Raw genomic sequence first — 18,864 nt, forward strand, 5'->3', positions numbered from 1 at the left:
CACCAAACTTTTCCTAGGTTTAATAAAGAAAGCCTGTTGAACATTGTCTGTGCCTAAGTTTGGGCCCTTCTCCCAATTAACAAGAACAGCAAATCTTTGGCGAGGGCAGGGTGGAGGTTAAGACCAGGGAAGCCATCACCTTTTGAGTTAGGACAGAACCTAGAAGTGGTTCAAGTGCCTGCTCCAAGGCCTGGGGAGAGAAAAAGGGCTTAAATCAGATTTAAAAAACAAACAAACCATAAGCTAAATGACAGATTGTTTCCTCAAGCACCACTTCCAAAAATAACTGAACTGTTTTCACTTAAATTAAAGAAAAATCAGCCTGAAGGAAATGGCCGGCATAACCCAAACAATTAAAGTTTTACAAAGTTATAAGCAACTAAAAATGAGATTTTATGGTATAAAATATCAGGAAATCTGGCCAGTATACACACACATTTCATAAAATGGGACTGGAAGACAGATAGAAATGTAAGTAGAACATGGTTCAGGTTATTAAGTAAGACTTATTAACCTTTGATTTTTCACGTCTAAGGTATTCAATGGCAACATGACAAAAAAAGATATTTGTACAGTTTTAAATGGACAGAAGTCCACATTACAATTATCTTCAAGATTTGGATTATGAAGATAATGCCACCCTCAGTCCAATTTATTTTAATGGAATAATTTACAGCCTAATGGGCTAGCCAGAAAGAATGAGAGTGCCAATCTCTGGCCCATAGTCTCACTGAATTAATGTAAAAGAAAGAATGGGAAATTAAAATACTTTTATTACAAAATGAAATGTTAAAAGGGAAAATTGCATAGATATACATTTAATAATAAATATGTTCAATGGCTATATGGCCATCTTTATTTTTGCACTTTCAAGACAGAGAAAGCAGGGTGTTTTTATTTCAAATAATATTGAGACTGGTGATAAGGGAAATCTCAAAGGCTGAGGATGTTCAGGTAGGTTTGAAAAAGTTCCTCAAAGTTTTTATCCGAGTTGTTTCCAAAATGCCACCGTTTCCAAGGTAAAATTACAGTAAATGTTTTTTTTTTCTTTTTCAAAGATTTCCATTATATAATTATATATTTTATTTTAATTTCAATGCAAAATCTGAAGTATTTATGAAAATTTTCAATAAAAACAAAAATATTGCATTTTCTTTCATTTTTTTTTCTGTAAACTTCCTGGCATGCTGTATTCTTTGACCAGCTCTGGTTGATACAGTACAGCCCAAGTTTTGAAGCATATTTAGCTGCATACCCTAAAACATGAGACCTGTCACTGCAGAACAAAAACATGTAATAAGACTCTTCTGTGTCTTCTTATGGCTACACAAGTTCTACACCCACTTCAATAATACACCTCTCACCAAGAAATTATGGTGTAAATAAATATGCTACCATATCTCCTACAACCAACAAATTCAGGATATGGTGTAGCAGTCATATACTAAGACTGTTTTGCTTTGTTTCACTTTTAATCTATGTTATTTATATTTCATCATTAAAGACATTTTATTCTCAATATTGAATCTGAACTTGTATTTAGGTGCACTCAGTTATGCAACGTTAAAACTAATACTAAGATTTTCAAGGAAGCATCTAAAGCTGGATTTCAAAGAGCCACATCTATTAAAGTGTTTAGGCATCAAAGTGGGCCTTAAACATAATTTATCATGTATGTCCAACATTGTTATCTTGAAAAAAAAAAACAAGTGCTGTGGGTATCTAAACACCAACAGTCTCTCACTGTTAGATTTTAACATTTCCTATGTGTCTAAAAGTTCACAGCGACCTAGTTCCTTGATTCAAAATTCAGGGATGTATCTGACCCCTCAGATGCCTGACACTTAGTCTTTCGCATGCTTAAATGTGACTAATTCTTGGAGGTGATACAAAGCACCTTCTCTCTCTATCTAGGCAATGGGGAACTAAGTGTCTTCAAAGAGCAATCCATAAAAGCCTATAATGAGAAGAGACACTGAGAGACAGCTAACAGAAAATACTGAGCATGGAAGTGTATCTGAACTTTTGTCCCTTTCTGGAGCTTATGCACCTGACTCAGGGCTTCACCTTATGTGCCATACATATTAAGCATACAGGATCTAGAACTTAGAATCTTCTTCTGACAACAGGGTTATAAGCAGGTGTCATATTTGCCATGGTTGGGCAGCAAGTTGTCTCATAATGGAGAAGTTGGGATTGGCATAATGGGACTGACATATCTGTGCAATGCTCTTCAAAGAGACTTAGGAGTGGTTTAGTGCACCACTGCTCTTCTACCAACAGGTAGGCTGGGAGAGCACATATACCAGCATGCCTCAAGATTTCTCAAGAATATTGTAAGACAAACGTGGATATCTTGCGGGTCACAGCAACTGTGGGTAAACTGTTAGTAGGTCCTGTTACAGAAACATTTTTGGATATTTATCCCATGATAACTGGCAAGGACATCTGTACACTCACATTTTGTCCCACAATAAAACATGTTCTGCTGTGACAAGGATGATGTCTGTTTGCAGCTTAAGTATATTGTTCATGAGTTCATCAGAAAAGACATAGTCATCTTCCAGAAACAGGTTATATCTTTATCAATACAATAAAACAAAGAAAAGGAACCTATTTGGGGATAACATTATTGTGCAACTTCGTAGAGTCCTCTCTCCTAACCAACTGCTCACAGTTCTAAACAACTAACATGGTTATAAAAGGTAGATTTGTACCTTGTAGACTAACTAAATCAGAGATCTTTAGCATAAGTTTTTGGGAGAACAGTCTCACTTCATCAGATCCTGCTTATATGTAGGTAGAGAGGACTAGCATTACCACCCTATCAATCCTGATCACTTAGGCATATGGGGTGCCTGGAGAAGTGCAGGATGTGCACTGTGATGCACTGCAATTATAGAGCATCAGAGAAGATGTTCTGCAAGTCTATAGGCACCCCATGTGCCCAAGTGATCAGGATTGGTAGGGTGGTAATGCTAGTTAGCACGCTAATTAGCACTCTCCAGCAGCTTCAGCATCTCACATATTCAGCATCCAACACTTCAAAATGGTGGTGGGGGTGCTTTAACTAAAGCTCATTGTATGAGCTTTACTTAAAGTGTCCCCACTACCATTTTGCAGTGCAGTATGCTGAATGCATCAGATGCTGCAGGCATTTTAATTAGAGTGGGTCCTGAGAGCTGCTCTTATTAAAACACCCCCCTACCCCTAGAACATGTGCAAAAGACACCCATAGGGACAGATGTTAGTCTACTTAGGATGAAATAAAGGGTCTTGTCACACATTCACTTACAACAGTTGCAAATCAGTGGAATGCAGTAACCTATTAAAGTTAGTATGCGCTAAGTGATAACCCTTGCCTGAAAGAGAACAACTTTGCAATGCCAGGAGGGCACTTAACATATGGTAAACTGCTTGAGCATGCATCGGTTTGTGTTTTAAGTGCACCTAATAAATGTTAGGTTGAACATATGATATCACCCAAAATATGATTCTATTCCCTACTGAATTCCCTGAAAAAAAAAGCTAACTCAAAGTGATGGATCTTCTCCTTAACTAGTGCAATAGCAATTATGTTATCTCCTCCTTTGGCTGTATTTTTGAATGAAAACAATTAGGCTAGGGACAGACATTACACATAAAAAAGTTTAAGTGATTAGATACTGGTTTAGACTTGTAACAGAACAGACATGCAGTGCACATAAACCAATTTCAAAATGGGCAAAACTGTTTTGACTTAAACCTGGTTAAATGTAGTATCAGACTTAACTGATTTGGCTCAAACTGGCTTATGCAAAGTCTGCCCACACCCCTTGCTGGTTTAAAATAAAACAGACACCCCCAGTATCCCAGCATGCTCTCTGTGCTGGATGGGGCTCTCTGCTCCAGCTGCAGGGCTGACTCTGCTCCTCTGCTCTCTAATCGGAGCAGGGATGGGCCTAGAAGAGACACCATCTGGCATGGCTCCATTAAGGCAAAATGGGCAGGGAGGGGGTTAATTCTTCCCTCTTTCCCCTCTTCCCTCACCACAGTCCTGGTCAACCTGTCTGTCAGGGTGTAGGTGAGGGGCTGCAGTGGTGGCTCCTGGAGCTGGCAGACCCTGGCTGCAGGGAACAGATGGAAGGAAGAATTAACCCTTCTCCCTGCCCCCTTCACCTTAATGGAGCCATGGTTGTCCTGCCGGATGGTGGGGGAGGCTCTGTTCCATGTTGGAGGGGCTCTTCCCCTTCCTCCTCCTCCCAGGGTGGGGAGGAGGTCTCTGTGAGATGCTGGACAGGGACTCTTTCTCCTCTCCCCTTCCCTCCCTGACCCTGTGGAGCTCGGAGGGAGGAGGCTTCATGTGAAGCTGCCTAGCCCCAGAGCAAGGGTGGAGGGCATGGGAATGCTCTTCCATGCTGGGGAGAACTCTTCCCCCTCCTCATCCTTCCTCCAGAGGAGCAGTGGGAGCACAGAGCTCAGCTGGGCAGGATGTGGGTTTGTGGGGTATGAGGGAGGGTGTAGGGTGTAGGGACCTCCACAGGGTCCCCCCATGGTGTGCAGCCCCCATTGCCTGGCAGCAGCTGCAGGTGGGAAGGTCAGGATACTCGTGCCTGGTGCATGAGCCAGTGCTGCATGGAGGAGGGAGGGAAGCCTGCCTTATCCCCATGACTCTGCTCCCTAAGCCTATGCCTGCAGCTCCAGCCCTGCCCTGGAGCCAGCTGCTTCCTTCACTCCTCATGTTCAGGTTCTGGCACTGTGCTGGGAGTGAAGGGAGCCCTGCCCTCTGCTATCCTGCAGAGCCAGCATGAGACTTCACCGTGGAGTGTGGAGCTGCAGGGATAGTGTGGAGCCATGGGGATAGAAGCAGCTAGGCAGGCTGCACGGGGCTGTGCTCCTCACCCCCTCCGCACTTGCAGCAGAAAAGGCCCATGCTGGAAGCAGGGGGAAGGTCTCCCTCCACTCTCTGCACACTGCCAGGACCTAGGCAGCAGGGAATGTGGGAAACAGCTGGCTCCAGTGCAGGGCTGGAGCTGCAAGCTCAGGCTGAGGCTCAGGGAGCAGAGCCACAAGGATAAGGCAGGCTCTGCTCCCTCTGCAACTTAGGCTAACCTGGAATGACTGAATCTTTTCAGGCTCAGGCTTTTTGAATATCTGTCCCTAGCCTTACTATTGTAGTGGTTTGTAGTCCACATTGTTGCTATGTGGTTAAGTCATTGAGGTTCAAAGGGAAAGTTATGGTTTCCTGTGTCTTTGCCCAGAATTATTTATGTTTTCATATCTCACTTGATATGAAATATCATATTTTGTGAGATATGAAGACTTTTTGGATTGATCCTGACCAAATGGAAAAGATGGCAAACGATTGGAACAAGTGGCATCATCATTTGCACCAGGGCTTTAAATTCCATGACAGAAATTGGCTCCAACAGCTTAAAGAGTAAAGAGTCCATGGGAAGCAAGCAGCTCCCAAACCACCCAACCATTATATATAGATTTGCAACCACTGCCACAGATCATGCAAATCTTGGATTGGACTATTCAGTCACATGAGACACTGCAAACTATCTGTGTCATAGGCTGCAATATCCACCACCTCTTGAAGATGAAATGATGCCACATATATTATGTGTGTGTGTGCACACGCACGTACTAATTGCCCATCAAGAATGATGGGGGGGGGGCTACAGGCGGAGACAGAGGCCTGCATCCAGCCCCATTCCCCTTCTCACCTTTGGGGCTGGACCCACTCCCTCTTTCCTCCCCCCTGCCATGTGGCTGGGCCTTTCCCCCCACTCTTCCTGCTGCTGTTGTGGGGCCAGACCCCCACCTGCTGTTGTTTCCAGGCTTGGACAGGCTCTGCTTGGCACATCCCCCAACTCTCCCTGCCACCATTGTGGGGCTGGGCTGGCCCTGGCATGACACCCCCCCCCACCCTGCCTGCCCCCTACTACCACTTTGGGGCCAGGCCCACTTCCCCCATCTGCCCACCCTGTGTCTGCCTGCCTCCCCTCCCCATGAGTGATGGGGGGCATGGACAGAGCATTACCACTCAGCATCCTGTCCTGACACCACATCCAGGGAGCAGAGGTAGGGGGTAAACCCAGCACTGCTAGCCTCATTCCCCATTCTGTCCTCTCCGTCACTGCTGCCTCCCAGAAGCAGGGCAGAGGGAAGGGTGAGGCCAGCACAGCTATTTTCCCTCTGTCCCTGCTGTCATAGTGGCATCAGGGCCTGCTCTTCTTACATGCCACAATGGGCCTGGGCCCATTCCCCCATCTTTTGTGCTGCCACTCTGAGTCCATCACTGTTTCCCAACCCCCTTATACCACCTCTGTCATCTCCAGCTCCTCCATGGAGCTCTGGCTTTGGTCCCCCCATCCCCTGTCCCTACTGAGGGAAAGCCAATCAGAGTTAAATAAAGCATTACAGATAGATGGACAGACAGACAGACTATGGCTTTTATAATATTAGAATATGTGTGTGTTTTATGTAATGAATATTTAATGTAAATGCATAAGCTGTTCTTGGAACAGAAACATTAACCCAGTCAGCAGCCCACAGTTTGATGACCAAACAACTAGGCTACAGGGTAAGGTTCCTTTTTGCTTATTCTCCTTCTGCCCTATGAATCTCACATGATTTCCTTTAGTAAGCTACTTTCAACAAGAGAAATGGAAGTATTGCTGTAGTCAGACATTTTGGCACCTGGTGCATAAAGTATGCAGAACTACTACATAATTACATTCATTTGATCTGGTGTCTCCCATGCAGGTAAGGTGGCTAATCAAGAGGGTTTTTTGAATCACAGTTTTGGACTTGTCTATAGCCAGCCTCAGTTCTGCTTTAGATCTAGCTGTATATCCACATTTTGTAATTTTCTCTCAGTTCAGTTGGTGGTTCTATGTATTTTGAAAATTCATACCAGATTTAGGAGCCTAAATGAAGATTTAAAGACAAGATTTGCAAACTCAATTACTACTTTAAGGGTTGAAGGGGATGGTGGGGGGGAATGTGTGACTGGAGATACCTAAAAGAGTCTTGCTTTTTAGAAAGAGGAGAGTACACCCCACCTAAAATGAGAATGATATAAGAATGTGTATTTTTCTAGGTACCTAGGAATGTAGGCACCTGGTAACAGTTGGCACTCTTGACACTTTAATAATAGGACCCAAACTTGAAGACTCTATTTCTGAAGCTTTTGGCTCAAAGCTTTATGCTTCACTGAGGCTAATAGGGGTTGTTTTTTTTTTTAGTGGCTGTAATATATCTCAAAGCCACTATACCAGTCTAAGTTTTGTTTGGTAATTAAGTCAAAGGGCTGTGAGTTTCATGGTGTTGAGATGATTTCTTAATAATGTGGGGAAAGGTTAGTTTTCTTGGCTCCTTGGTAGCTTGAATTCAGGCACAATGTAAGACTTGTAAATATGCTCTCCTCATATTAAAATAGATTTTACACTATTGTGACTACCAAACTTACTGGAGGTATTCCTGATTTATACCATCTGTCAGCGAGAAGAGAATCAGATCTATTGAATAACTAGGGGAAGTTGCGTCAATTCTATGTTTTGTTCTGTAACCCTGAAGACCCGTTCATGCATTAACATTCCTATTAACTATAGAAAGACTCTTCCTCCTGCATATCCCCCTTCAGCTCTGCTAGATCTAGACAAATTGCAATAATAAAAGCCACCAGTGAGTGAGAAAATATGGCAGAGGAAAGGAAAGAAAAAGGGGGAAAAAAGGATAGCTCATCTGTGCCTCTATTAGATTAATAAGATCCTCTAAACAGATTTTAAAAGCCTGTGACATGTTTTTCATTCTCATGGTAATAATATTCTATCATGCAACTAGCAGAAAACATCACTCACATGCTTGACAAAAAGAGGCAGCCAGCATAAAAACAAATCACTGAATACTTGCAGTTAACTCTCATGCTGCTTATATAATCTAATACAATGAATAAGCAATATGAGTTTTAAAAGAAGGAAACTAAAGTCCCATGATAAGATTGTGTACCAAATTCAATAAAATGGCTGTGGTTTAACATATAAATTAGATGTGAATAAATGAGGAATGACTTTTCTTAAAATATTGTGGGGGGAAGGGGAAAGGGGATAGGAGACAAAGAAAACAAGCTTCATTGAAGTCATCTGTATGATTGCTCTTTCTATATCCTTGTTCTGAACAGTTCCAGCTTAATGAACACATTTGTTTGTGCACTCATTCTAATTGCAGTGTGCCCAGGGAACAGGCATCCCGTTATTTAAAATGTTACTACAGTTGTAGTGATAAACTGCCCACATATAATAGTAAAGTCTCTGTGCTCTGTTTTATTGCAGCCACACTCACTTGTACTGCTATTGTTATGGGGATTTTGCAGGCTGTCCATTAGAAAACCTATTTGCAGTCATTTATAATGGCAATGTTAAACACGAAATGCACAAACTGCAACTGACTGACACCACAGATAAGTCCCCTTGCTTTTAAATGAGATTTTTGTTATTTTATTTGACACCGTGTGGTACTTGTTGACAAACTGAATTATAGCAGGAAAGCTGAGTCTTTTTGTGTCACTTTTTTGTGTTTTGTTTCACTTTTTAAATCTCTCCCTGTTTTTGGTTTAAGGAGAGGCTGAAGAAGAAGTAAGGAACTAGAGCTACAGGTAATGTACAATAACATACCTCCACTGAAATCAGTTGTACTATAATGATTTATATGAGCTCAAGATATGGTAGTTAACTTTAAACTGTGTGTAGAGAAGGGATTTCAACACTATCCTTATCCAAGTGCCCAGCTTTTATTTAGGTAGTATTAAGACCCCTATGTAATATTACAATCACTTGTCCACACCCCACTCTCCCTAAGCTAGGCCTAACTAGCTCTGCTGTAGCTGCCAGTGGGGATATTTGCTCCTTTCTTTGTATGTCACAGCAGAGTACTGTCCTTCTCCACAGGTACACCTGATTGTAGCCATTCCCAGCAAAACCCAGTTGCCTTTAAGCTGTGCCTCCCACCTAAAAGCATTCCCAGCTCTCCAGTCCATTGGGCCATTACTTCCACTGTACCTTGTATATAGTGCCGGCCCAGAATTTTTTGTGCCTCCCTGCAAGAAATATTTTTGGGGCCCCCGTCCCAAAGAAACTGGCATTGGGGTGGGGGGGGAGGGACGCGAGCATCCAAATGCAAGAGCAGAGGCAGATTAATATTTACTGGGGCTTGGGCAAACACAAAATTGGAGGCCCTCTCGGCATGGGAGCTGGGCTTACAGGGGTAGGGGGTGGGGCACCTTCCCCTCCTGATGCTGGTGTGGGAAGTGGCAGAGACTGTGATGGGCTGGGAGTGGAGGGGCCCTGCTCCCTGCCCTCCTCCTCATCCCACTATGGCCAAACAGACACACACCCAGGCATACACACACAAGCATGCAAACAGACAGGCACACACTACTCTCACTCACTCTCTGCAAATGGACACGTAGACACAAACATACTCTCCCTGGCAGGAACACAGATACATGCATGCATGCATGCACACACAGACGCATGCACGTGCACACAGACATACCCAGGCACACATGCAAACAGGCACACACTCTAATCACTAACTCTCTGCACATGGACACACAGATACAAACATACTCTCCCTGCCATGAACACAGACACATGCGTACACACTCACGCACGTACATACACTGAGACAGTACCCCATATCCTGCCATGGTGTGCAGGGACCCCCCTCACCCCCTTGGCTCCAAACCCCACACATACAGCCACACTATGAAACTATGAAGCCTCCCATACCTTCACAAATACCCCTCCCACACACACACACACAATTCAAAAATAGCCTATCATGATTTACATACCAAATCTCTTGATTTTTTTAACAGCTTGTCTCATGATTTTTGACAGGGTAGGATTGGCAATACTGCATTGATTTCATGCCCCCCCCCAATCTGGTTGACATCTGATACCTACAGGTAAACAGCCTGATGTTCCCTGGAGTCCTCCTAAATTTGTATTCCTATAAAACAGGTTTGTAAAGACTGCTTTTTCATACCTAAGGAATGTCTGACCGTCTTTCATATCCCTCACCATTTTCAATTTCATTTTCCTGAGAGAGGATGTGGGTGTCCAAAATCTTGAAAATAACAACTTATTTGCAACTGTTTAGTTGGTCTAATAAAAGATATCACATCTACCCAAAGACTCCAGCTACAGGTCAACATTTCCCTCTGCCACGCCTATCTGTTTCTCACCCGTTGTCTCGTGGCATTTTCACTGGCTGGCATTCTTGCATATTGGCTTCTGGGCTAAGCCATCCTGAAAGAAGAATGAAACTGGCCAGGAGCCAGGCTCCATTCCTTGTAGCTCAGTACACAGCAAATGCAGTCAGACTGGTAAAACCACCACTAGAAGCTATCTTTTATTAGGCCAACTAAAATAGTTGAAAAAATTCTGTTTTGCAAACTTTTGGGCACAAACACCTTTGTTCAGGCAATAAGGGCATCTGCAGATGGTTTGTGCTCTTCCTGGATGATCCAGGAAGGTAGAGGGACAGGGATTTTCAACTGTAACTGGAGTCTTTGGGTAGATGTGAAATCTTTTATTAGACCAACTGCATAGCTGCAAAAAGTTGTTATTTCCAAGCTTTTGGACACCCACATCTTCTCTGTTTGTGAAAGTGTGGGGAGTGGTTTGTGTATGTGTGGGGTTTGGAGCCTTTGCTAGAGCCCTACATCCCCTCCCTTGCCTGTTGGGCAGACTGAAGGGCCCACAGAGTAAAGGCAACAGGGCAGAGAGACCCAAGACAATACTAGTCCAAGCAACTTATTTTAAAAGCTCCGTATCTGCAACTAGGGAAGTATTGGTAGCCATGTTGTTTTGAGACAAAAAGAAATGCAAAAATCTAGAACTCTTGGTTCAGAAATTATACCTTTTATTAGGCCAAGTAGGAAATTGCAAAAAAAAAAAATCTTTTTCTGAAAGCTTTCAGGCTCAAAGGAGGGACCTTTGTGTAACTGAGTTGTTCTGAGTTGTTCTTTGTTGTGTAGATTAGGTAAGATTCCTTCCATGGAGATGTCCCATGACAAGCAGGCATTTGTAAAAAATATTTCTTGTTGTTCTGCAGTGAAGTTTAAAATCCAAAATCAGCTAAAATTTGGCATCTTCCATGTTTGAGGGATGTATTTGGTCTGAGACCAAAAGGAATGTGAAAATGTAGAACTATTAGTGTATTCTCATGGACCCAGATGGACAGATTTTCCATCTCCAGTTCCCTTTGTGCAAAAAGTAGGTTGATGTCCCCTATTGGGACTTCTTACTATCTTTAATTTTCCCAGAGCCTGGTGAAGGGACTTTGAGCCTGAAAGTGTGCAGAACAAACAAATAATATATATATTTTTGTGATTTCCTAGTTGGTCTAATAAAAGGTATCATTTTTGAAACAAGAGTTCTAGATTTTTGCATTTCATATCTGAAGCTAGGCTTTGTGTTTAAAAAAAGCAGACATACACTTTAGCCCTAAAACACATAGCCCTAAAGCTAGAATTTAAAGGCTTTGAGTATCTAGGTAAGTGGCTTGAACATTTTTCAAGTATGCCAAGCACCCCATTTACTTTGGAGCCTAGCTTCAAATATAGAGCTTTTAAAATCATTTGCCCAACTGCTTGAACTAGTATTTTGGGGGGTCTCTCTGCACTGTTCCTTTTGCCCAAGGGGCCCTGCACCCTGCCAGGCAGGGCAGGAAGGGGACCCAGGGCCCAAGCAAAGGCAGCAGGCATAGACTGGAACAAACAGCCACAATCTGTCTCTGCCCCTGCACAATGCTGGGGGGGCATATGCCTCCCTCTCCTGTCCTGGAGTGCATGCAGCAACAGGGATTGGCTCCTTTCCCCTACAAGCTGTCTTCTGGTGCCTCCTCCTTCCTCCCTGCCCCAGTTATACACTCTCCACCCCACCCCTTGCTGTGCCCCTCACTCCCAATCCACAGACCCCTGCCCCTCAGCCCTGCTGCTTAAGCAGCTCCCACTCTTTCTCACTCACCCACACACTCCCTGTCTCTACCAGGCTTACCCACACAGGAAGCACGTGACCCCTGACAACCAATCACCTTGCCTGCTCCCAGTCCGAATCCCACTCCCTCCCCTCCCCTGGACAAGCCTCCAGCCTGCACTTCCATTCTGCTCCCTGCTCTCTGCCTGCACCCAGCCTGTGTATGAATATAGTATATGCATGCTGAGCTGCCTACCTCTTCCTTCCGGGACTCCCATGTCCTGAAGGGCTCTGGGCAACTGCCCAATTGCCCAGGCATTAATCCACCTATGTGCAGGGGCCCCCTGTGCCTGCAGGTTTTGCAGTATAGGATGGGCCGACCATGCTTCCATACAGGGCTGGACACTGGCATGTGTTCAACATCTTCATTAGTGACCTGGATGAGGGTGTGGAGAGCACCCTGTTCAAGGTCGCTGATGACACCAAGCTGTGGGGTAATGTCAATACATCGGCAGGCAGGGACTGCATCCAGGCAGACCTGGATAGGTTAGAGAAATGGGTGGATCTGAACAGGATGCGGTTCAACAAGGACAAGTGCAGGGTGCTGCACCTGGGGAGAGGGAACCAGCATTATGGTTATAGGTTAGGGGCTGCCCCTCTCAGCAGCACAGAGGCAGAGAGGGATCTTGGAGTCATGGTTGACTCTAGGCTGAATATGAGTCGCCAATGCGACGAAGCAATAGGCAGAGCCAACCGCTCTGCATCACTAACAGGTCCAGAGAGGTCTTGCTCCCCCTCTATGTGGTGCTGGTCAGGCTGCAGCTGGAGTACTGTGTCCAGTTCTGGGTGCCGCACTTCAAGAAGGACGTGGAGAACCTGGAGACGGTCCAGAGGAGGGCCACTCATATGGTTGAGGGCCTCTGTGGTCAGCCCTATGAAGAGAGGCTGAGAAACCTGAATCTCTTCAGTCTCCACAAGAGGAGACTGAAGGGGGATCTTGTGGCTGCCTACAACCTTATCAGGGGCCACCAGCAGGGACTCAGGGAAAGTCTGTTCACCAGGGCCCCACTTGGAGTCATCAGGAACAATGGCCACAAGCTGAAGGAGGGTAGGTTTAGGTTAGATATTAGGAAGAACTACTTGACTGTAAGGGTGGCCAGAGCCTGGAATAGGGTTCCCAGAGAGGTGGTGCTCTCACCTTCCCTGGAAATCTTCAAGAGGAGACTGGATAGGCACCTGGCTGGGGTCTTATGACCTCTCCTACCCCCAGTGCTCCTTCCTGCCCATGGCAGGGGGTCAGACTAGATGATTTGTCTAGGTCCCTTCCGACTCATTGATTCTATGATTCTATGAATTAAGTGGCTGCCTGGGGCCCAGACAGAAAGGGGGCCTGAAAATGGTCAAAAAAGGATTTCCCTTGTCCAATTATTATTATCATTATCTCTGGCAAAGGGGGCCCCAATACTTAAAGTTCATTTGGGGTTGCCAGGAGTCTAGGTACAGTACTGCTTGTTTACATGTAATACCAGCTCATCACCTGTTGCAGTTGAATAGACACTGTTCCATATCCATCTTGAGTCTCTTATTGGATGCATCAGTCTGGTATACAAATACCTTACATATTTGTTAAAAGGACTAGGAAAGGTTCTGTGCCCTCCCTTATTCCTCAGTATTTTCCACCTTCTTAAAATTTCCACCTCTTTTATTCTAGACTCCCAGGTAATATGCAAATTCAATATTCTGCAAATAAATTAAGGAATGAATGAGTCACTAGCAAACCACCCCCAGATACTAGCAAATACTGAGTACATTACTAAAGCATGTAATCTTCACAAATGCTACCTAATAAGTACAATGCATTATCCCCTAAGTTGACTAAAAGGAAACAGAGAAAAAAAAAAACACTGGCTGCAATTTATTAGTGGAATCAGACTGAGGTTATTGTTTCGATGGAAAAGGTCATGCTCCCAACTGCATTTGAGGGTTTTGAACTGAACAGAATAATGGAATCTCTCCATATGCAACAGATTCAGCTTCTTATGATAGGTACTCTCAGAAACACTTAAAGGTAAATGTTTGCCTAATTTTATAATGCTGTAAGTTATTTGCCCTCTTGGAGTCATTTGCTATACAAGATAAATGAACAGCAATATAGGAAGCATATTTTTTTATGAAGATCAATGGTGTGTTTGTATTAAACTCATAGAATTTATGATATTGCATTTGATATATGAATATTTTATTGGCTTACAGAGGAGAAGAAAAACCATATAACAATTAGATACAGTGTTTACACTGCAAAACATCCAATAAAAAGCATATGCAGTGCTGATATGTAATGCTGTGTTAGAAGAGGTTTTGTATAAAAAAAAATCTTTTTTTTACAATGAAACCAGTATACCAGAAGTCTGAGCCAATAAGAATTATTTAGCTGCTTTTCTATTGAAACAAAGATTTAAAAACAAAACATAAAGTAATAGTAGTTAGCAAGCATAAACCAACACAGAGAGGATATAATTATACTTTAATATTTGAGCATATACACTGCCCAACCCATTTAATGTAAAGGATGGAAGACTGGGCATATTCTCCCCTGCAATGTATATATCCCAGTATATTAAAATGGGTATGTTGATGCAACCTGGTCTATTTCAAACATTAAACATTATCTCCTAAGCAGTAATTTTAGTACAGCCAGGGAAATAATTAATTTCAGGCAAAGATGATTTCCCATTATGAACAAAGGTAGCAAATTACATCAGAGGCAGGGAAATCACCCTAAGCCTCAGTTTAATTTTATGATGGACTTTTAACAAGAGGCTCCTATGAGTCCCCTCCCCTTCTACCACCCCAAAACTCATGCTTCCTTACTGCCATCCATTATAAGCTGAAAGGCACTGTGAAGCTGTCTGATGCCAAAGTATGATGCAGAGAGATGCAAGAAGACATTTCATTTGTAGCACAGCAAGAGGGAATTTCCCAGGGGCCTACAGGATATGCCATACAGAAATGCACTGATACCTACAACAGTTGCAGTAAACTGTTTGTTTTGCATTAAGAGTATTTTAATATTCATTTTTGCATCCAATTTATTATGGCTTATAGCTAGGTAAATTTAAAAAGTGAGTGTTACTACATTCTATGAACTTGAAATATTACAAGTGCTTGAGAACATTCTTGATAAGGACATTAAAAAGAACCAAATTGATAAAAACAGCAGAATTCCTATTAACAGGAGATCATTAATATTTGTTTAAAATATTAAAGTTGAAATAAACATTGTCCAAAATGTACCTGCTGTGTGTATGTGCTATAAAGATTGGAGTGGTAATTACCTTGTTTAGTGAGCAGTATAATGTTAAATCCTTGTAAATAGACAGACAGTAAATTAGGCTCTTTTCCTCCTCCCCAGGCAAGTTCAACCTCTGCACCAATAGCTTAGGAAATGAATCTATAAATTATATGCCATGAATAGGTGACATTTGTTCTCATTGGATTCTCTTCACATCCTGTTGTGTTTCCTCTACAAAGGCCACATATTCTTAAAAGATGGGTTAATTGAAGGAAAAAGCCTTTTTTTGTTGGAGTGTTCTTTAATATAGGCCCTGATTCCACTAGTATCTCTTTGTTCCAGGACTAATCCCACTCAAAGGAGTCATACCAAGATAAAAGCAAGACCTTGGTATCCTAGAAATTATCATTATTATTATTTTTATGTTTTCATGTCCTTAAAAAGAGAGTTTCTGTTTTTTGTTGCTGCTCTGTTTGTGTCTAATTCTAGTCACCCACATTCAAGGAAAATGAATTCAAACTAGAAAAGATGTAAATACTGGCAATTCAGACAATCAGAGATATGGAGACCCTATCATAGACGAGCAGAATAAGGACCTATTCTTGTTTAGTACATGAGAAGGAAAAGTTATTTAAGCAAAAAACAATGCTGACTCAAGAAAAAAATGGCTATAAAATGGCTATTTAAGCTTGAAATTAGAAGAAAGTTTTAAACCATCCGGATAATGAAGAATTGAAATAGTGGGGAGAAAACAAAACTAACTGGCTTTAAGATGGAACTCAATAAGTTTACAGAAAGTGTTGTAGGGGCTTCCCTTGCCAAGCATGGTTTTGCCAACCATGGTTTTGAGTATCCGTACTAAATATTCTATATACCATTTTGGCTACCACAGTATACATTTTTGAGTAACCACTGTTTTCCGTGGCCACCCATCAGTACACCGCCTGCCATTTTTCCCATAAGTCTTTTGTCTTGCCAACCACGGTTTTGCCAGCCACAGGAATTTTCAGGAACCTAACCTCAGAGATTTGAAACCTGTATAGTAAAGTTGTCCACAACAGCAAGGGAATATACTCAGTGACCCAGGGTGTCACTTCCAGTCCTTTGTTCCTGTGTGTTCTTATCAAAGGAGAAACTGATTTACCAATTATACCAATAACTATACAAAAATAGTTGTATTGGGTATGTGCTTTTGGTATCTAAAAAAACACCAATACTTTCATTTCTTGCACTACTAAATTTAGTTACATGATCTGCCGTGTATTTGCTGAAATGAGGGAGGGACTGAAGTTTCATGAAAATGCATTGACTATAATACAGGCACTGCAGAACTAGCAACTTCATTTATGCTGCTGTACAGTGATATTTGCTTATTTTCTATGTTATTGATATGTACAGTCTAGATTCCTGGCATTTTTATGGAAGTGACAAAAATTCTCTGATCTTCAGCTGTGAAAGGCTTAGAAGAGAAATGGTAATGTACAGGCATCCTGGTTTTCTCTGTTTACAAAATGACAAATTCTCAGATCTAAAAAGTCCGAATCCACATTTTTCTGCAGTTAAAAGGAAATGCCACTATATCTATAGGTGTCAGTTGAACACAAGGTTTTAATAATATATTTACAATTTTAAAGCGATTTGGAAGCCTACCAGTGCCTCAATCACTATAATAAAACACATTCTAAATACCTATACATTATGGCATTTGATTTAGGGTTTTTTATCATGGAAAATCAGAGCTCCCTCTGCCCCTCTTCACTCGCCAGCTGTGTCTGTCCCCCCTGACCCCCCACTACTTTGCCCATGCCATTATCCCTCATTCCCAACCCAAAGTCCCCCTCAGCCTTGCTGGTGCCCCTCACTCATGATTTGCAGCCTCCTACCCTTCCCAGTGCCCCTCACTCAGGACCCCCAGGCCCTTGCAATGGCCCTCACACCCCAACCACAGCTTCTTGGCTCTTCAAGTGCCCCTCACTCACCACCCACAGCCCGTCACATCTCTCCAGCCCTACCAAAGGGAACCCACAGCTGCCAGGACTATGGGCCCAGGGACCTGGGTCCACTGCCCCCTGCCTTCCCAGCAGTGCCCGAGGCCTGGCTACCACCTGTGGGAGGTGGTGGTTACTGCAGACTGGGTGGAGCACAGAACCCGGGTCTCTTCCCCCCTGGGTGGTATGGCTGGAGCAGAGCCTGTGAGCAGAGGGACAGATGCAGGCCAGGAGCTGCAGGCTCAGGACTCCCTGCCCTGCTGTCCTCCCCCTGGGCCTCTGTGGCCCAGTGGGTGGGACCCATGAAGCAGGAAGGGCAGGGTGAAACACGGAGGTTTGCTGTAACCACACCACCCAGAGCCCTCTGTTGCCATACTGAAGTGCCCCTTGCCTGCCCAGCACCAGGAGGGATGGTGGTGCAGAGTTGTACACTCCACTGCTGTTGGATGGGTAGGGGGCATCTTGCCATGGCAGTGCAGGGCTGCCAGTGGCAGGACTGAGCCTCCCTGCCCCACCCCACCCTGCTCTGCCCTGCTGCAATGGGTCCCACCTGCTGGGCTGAAGAAGCCCTTAGAGAGAAGGCAGCAAGGCAGGAAGCCCTGAGCCCACAGGTGCCAACCTGCATTGCCCCCCACTCTGCATACAAATCTGAGGGGCATGTGCCCCCCATGACCTCCCCAGGATCACCCACCAAGACCCCATGAGCACTACCATACACCATGGTAAAGTTAGTCTTATACTTCTTTAGTACCCAACCCAATACAGTCATGGAACTGGGCAGTCATGGAAATGACTCATTCTTCTGGGATGAGCAGGAGATCCAGGAGCAACTCTACAATTGGCAATGCAGCAGTGACCTGTTTAAGATGATTAATGAAAAGATGTGGGCACAGAGCCATGACAGGGACTGGGTGCAGTGCCAGGCAAAGATGAATTGGATGCAAATGCATACAGATGCACTCATGATGCCAACAAGACCTCCACTGGCAGGATCTGTTTCACTTCCTCAGTTTCAAAAAGGATATTGGTACTCCTCACACCTTCACACCACTGAGATAAGGAGGAACATGCACCAGTAGGAGGCACACCATGGTAGGTGGTGCAGGAGGGTTACCAGACAGGAGGACTGGGTGCCCAGGAGCATGTTCCTGAAGATCCTGGAGTGCAAGGTCCCCAAGGACCCAAGGTTATGGGCATTGCTCCCCCCTACAACAGAAAAACCAATGGCAGAGGTGTGTGTAGAGCTAGACTTCAGATTTCCAAATTTCTTTCCATGCCCTGAATCCTGCTGGTCCCCAAGGACCCAAGGTTATGGGCATTGCTCCCCCCTACAACAGAAAAACCAATGGCAGAGGTGTGTGTAGAGCTAGACTTCAGATTTCCAAATTTCTTTCCATGCCCTGAATCCACAGACCCCTCCATGGAGGACCCAAGAGACAGCTACCACAGCACAGTCAAGATCCAGAACTTGGACTCTGATGCCTTGCTGTCTTCCTTGCAGTTGGTCCCAGCAAAGCCATCCATCCCTCAGTTCTTGACCCTGCTGACTGTAGATGAAACCATGTGCCTAAGCACACCATCTCCTGTGTGAAGGCTGTGGATATTTGGCTCT

This window comes from Crocodylus siamensis, chromosome 1 (genome assembly GCF_052110815.1).
Source record: "Crocodylus siamensis isolate JL-2025a chromosome 1, ASM5211081v1, whole genome shotgun sequence".
NCBI classification, from domain to species: Eukaryota; Metazoa; Chordata; order Crocodylia; family Crocodylidae; genus Crocodylus; species Crocodylus siamensis.